Here is a 4810-nt window from a genome sequence, read left to right on the forward strand (position 1 = left end):
CCCGAGGAGCATCGGTTTCTTAGCTTTCGGTTCCTGCTGTCTGCCTGAACTCCGGTATCTGTCGCCACCTCCGCGTCCTCAGCAGAACGTTCTGTCTGCATCGGGGCGGGTGTTTCCCATTTCACTGATTGTTTGCTCTGCGTTTTCAGATGACACTGATGGTCTTGTTACGTCATGTTCTGTATCACACACTGCTGTGTGCGCCATCTCGGAAGCCTTCCCCGGCTGTCCCGGGATCGCCCGCCCGTGTGGGAATAATAGTGAGGACAAATACATTTGCAGCCCAGGGCCCTTCACACGTTTTTGCGCTGAAGGGCGCGGCTGCTGCTTTCTCTCCTGCCGTTGATGGATGGGCAGCCATGGCTGCTCGTGCCGAGCCGGTCCTGTAATTTTGTCTCCCGATGCCAGTGTCTGTTCCCGGAGCTGGTCCAGCCGATGGCTTGCTCACCAGGTAGGCGTGACAGTGTTTCTCTGCCCCACCTCCGTTTGTCATGGATGCTTTTTTTGGGGGATGATTTTGTTGACATCCCTCTCTCCTTGGTGAATGTGCTAGTCCTTGCATTTTCCTTGCCGCAGACGTTGCTTCTGTCCTGTTGCAATAGCTCGCCTCCTCGCTTTAGGGCGATTTTCTGCTTTAAGGACAATTCGACATGGAGCGGCCATCAGCTTCTCCTGAGTCCGCCGCTGGTTCTGCAGCTGAGCCTGCTTGTGTCACTCGAGGCTGATTTCTGTGGTGGCAGAAGCCGTGTGGATCCCAGGAACTCTGGAAACCAGCTCTTTTCTGGTTACCCTAGTAACTAAAGGAGGCATGTTGAAGTGAATTAAGCTTATTTTGTTCCAGATAGCTGACGGAGATGGCTTTGAAAGCATTTCTCCCTTTGCTAAAAACAAGATGAGAGACAGAAATTCCCATAATTAAAAATTAATTTCCATCTGCCCTTCACTGCACTAAATTATGGCCCGCTCAAAGCATGTGCCATTTCATAGCAACTGCGTGCACGCTCAGGCCTTAGGCTTCCGCTGCTCTTCGGGCTGGCGTTTGTCTTCTGGGACGGGGGGGGGGTAGGTTTGCTGATCTTCGCGCTGGCGTTGCTCCTGTTTCTCACATTTGCAAATGAAGAAAGTGTTTGTGCTAGTGACAAGCAACGATCACCAGGCCACTGATGTACTTACTTATTATTATTTTTTCCAGACCACTTATTAAAGTTGGATTATTTTTTTCTTATATTGTCTTGCTGTCATTGTAAAAGGAACATTCTAGGAGCATATTTTTAAAAAATATATATATTTTATTGATTTTTTACAGAGAGGAAGGGAGAGGGATAGAGAGCTAGAAACATCGATGAGAGAGAAGCATCCATCAGCTGCCTCCTGCACACCCCCTACTGGGGATGTGCCCGCAACCAAGGTACATGCCCTTGACCGGAATCGAACCTGGGACCCTTGAGTCCGCAGGCCGACGCTCTATCCACTGAGCCAAACTGGTTAGGGCTAGGAGCATATTTTTTATTTATTCACATTTCATTTTCTTTGAAAGTGATTGAAATCTACTAAACAATAAGTGTTCCCTTCCGCACTCAGTCTTTCCCCCTTGTTTTGGGTTGAGATAATTTGGTACAAGGACCCAAGGTACACGCTGTGGATGCTTTGTGGTTGTCATCAGTTTTCTCGATTAAAAGTGAAAGGCACAGCCTGGCTGGCGTGGCTCAGGGGTTGAGTGTCAACCTACAGAATGAGTGGTTTTGCAGAGTTGGTTTAGCCTTCAGTGGCTGGTGGGCCCAGGGGCACTGTGAGGATAGAACCCAAATATGGACTGTGCAGCATCAAAACGTAATGTAAAAACCCACGTGCTTTATCAATATGGAAGTTTCTGGATACTGCATTATGAATACATAGAAAAGAATAAAGGAAAACCCAAGCGAAGCAAAATCACCCTGCAGAAAAAGGAACAAGACCATAAAATGGAATGATTATATGATTTACACACAGTCACACGATGTTTTGAAGCTGATAGAAGTTCCAAGAGTTTGGTTTATAGTCTTCAGGAGGCCTGCACATTCCAAGTAACTTTTGTATTTTTTAACTAGAAAAGCAAGTGCACAGAATGTGAAGGCATTGTTTTTCCAGCCTCTAAACAACACGTGCTCCCTCTCCGCTCGGCCTTTCCCCTCGTTTCCCGGCATTTTTGGAGGCTGAGGTCGTTTGGTACAAGGACCGGGATGTGCTCTGTGGATGCTTTGTGGTTGTCATCAGGTTCTTAGTTTTCCAACTACGTGTGAGGGTTATGGAAGGAGGACGAGCTGTACTGCCAGCAAAGGTCCTTGAGGAATATTTAAAACTGTTTTCTTTCCAAAGCAGTGCAACCGATACACCTGTGCACGCATTGTAAGCTGAGGGACCCCAGCAAAGTGTAATGACAGAGAACGACCATTAGGTGGAGACAACACACAAGCTGCTTGATAGAGTGTCCTGGCCCCAGAGCCCCCGGCCACATGTGCAAGGGAGGGTGCTGTTTAAACCAGACAGAGGAAAAACTAACACACAAACCCACACACCAGTTGTCAGTTAATTAGTGTATTTTTAAATAAGGTTTTTATCTTATTTTGGATAGAATGCTATGCCTTCTTCAAAGCCATTAAAACCAATGATTGTTTGGACTTCACAGCTTTGCATCACACACAGGAGTCTAATGCAGTCGGCAACTGATCGCCTACGGACAATTTTGATGACGATGTGGGACTCCTGTAGCCTATAAATGGGTCTAGCTCAAGCATGTCAAACTCAAGGCTAACACAGGCCAAGTAAACAAGGTTTAGGTTTATGTGGGCCGAAAAAACAAAAGCTTCAATTTTCTTAGAAACGTAGGTTTATTTCGATAGAGACATGCTGAATACAAAGGGCTGAAATAAATGAGTAATTGTTAACATAAAATAATAGAACATTTTAATAAAAATTTATATTTTTTCTTGAACATTAACTTACCAGACACTGAATAACTGCACAAATTAATAAGCGTAACACAAATAAACCTATTTTTCTTGTTCTCTGAAAGCGAAATATTTCCTGTTGCGCACACCAAACAAGTCAGTCTAAGACTAATGCCGTGGCCATCGGCTGCTAAAATATTCACTGCTAGTATTAGTGGAGAGAAATGGTGCACCTGTGCATAAGGCGTGTGAGGGAAATGAATGCAACACGATTATAGTGATCAGTCATTAGCGAATGTTGTAGTTCGTTATTAGTAATCATGTATAACAGGATATTGTAAAAATTAAGTCATGAAATTTTTATTAAAACTTTTCTTACATACCGTTATATTGGCTGGGCACAAAAATATTCATTGTGGGCCGCATGCAGCTGGGGGCTGCAAGTTTGACACACTTGGTCTAGCTCCTCAGAGCCGTGTAAACAGAACCAGGTTGGCCACGTGGCTAATTGTCATTCTGTTTCAAGCCTTTTAGTCCTCATATCAGATATCTATATATATATAAGCCTAAGTGACCATTACGATGGAACAACCAAAATGGCTGATCACTATGACGTGCACTGACCACCAGGGGGCAGACACTCAATGCAGGAGCTGCCCCCAGCCCGCAGGCCCTGATCACCTGATTGGGCCCCAGGCTGGGACGGGGAACTGGACGCTAGCGGCGAGGGAAGGCTAAGGGGGGGGGGGGGGGGGAGGCGGGGAACCTGATTAGCCCTGATCGCTGGCTAGGCTTAGGGACCTGGCCCATGCACGAATTTTGTGCACCAGGTGTCTAGTTTCCAAATATTTGCAAATAGACTCAGGATCCTCACAAAAGCGTTTTATTTTATGGTTGTCTAAGATACTCGGTTATTTACTTGTTTATTTATTTATTTTTACTTCTTTTGGAAGGACTTTCTCGTAAGTGGGAAACTGAGTTGCAAAACCTTGAAAACATATCAGTAGGGCGGGTTGTTCTCCAGAACTAGAAACCCGGAGAAGAGTGTTCAGAGATGAGTGTTCAGAGACGTAGCAATGCTCTCAGGGGTGGGAGATTCGTGTGAGCAGCATGGAGGGGCCGGGGGTCAGGAATGACCCGGGAGGAACTCGCTCAAGTCCAGCAGGTGGATCTTGTCAGTGCAGGTGCGTGACGCCTTCTCTCAACAGCTCACAGGAGTGAAACTCAGTGTAGGATTGAACATAGACCATGGTTATTGTGTTTCAGAGTATTTTTATTTGCTAACATTTATCAGGAGCCTGCTATGCGTCAGGCTCTGTACTGAGGGCTTCACGTAATCCAATCTATGGCAATCCAACGAGGTGGACCCCAGCCTCATTTTATAGATAGGGAAACTGAGGCAGGGGTGCGTTCAGTACGTGGGTCAGGTTCCACAGCCTGGAAATGGCCAAGCTGGGACTCAGATCCACCTGTGTTCCACTCCGAAGCCTGGACCGGCCTTCCCAGCAAACCTTTCCTCCCTGTCCTTGACCAAGGCCTCGCCCCCCGTACAGTGCCTGGCCGGGCAGGGGTCAGTGTGCACCCTGCCCCCAGAGCGCCTCCTCGGTCCACCTATTTTGTCTTTAGACTTGAAACCTCCGTCAAGACGTCCGGACCCTGGAGTAAGGGGACTTGGACTTCTCAGTGGGCTGGTTTCTTAGTTGAACCAGGGACTGGTGGGACAGGGGTGGGGGGACTGGTGGGACAGGGGTGTGGGGTGGGGGTGGGGGAGCAGTCCCGTTTCCTTCCTTCTCAAGTTCTCAGGCTGCTTGCTGTGGCCACCACCAGTGATAGAGGGAACTGAACTCCCCTTCTAGTGACAATTTACTGAAATGACTCACAGG

Source organism: Eptesicus fuscus, chromosome 3, assembly GCF_027574615.1.
Source record: "Eptesicus fuscus isolate TK198812 chromosome 3, DD_ASM_mEF_20220401, whole genome shotgun sequence".
Taxonomy (NCBI): Eukaryota; Metazoa; Chordata; class Mammalia; order Chiroptera; family Vespertilionidae; genus Eptesicus; species Eptesicus fuscus.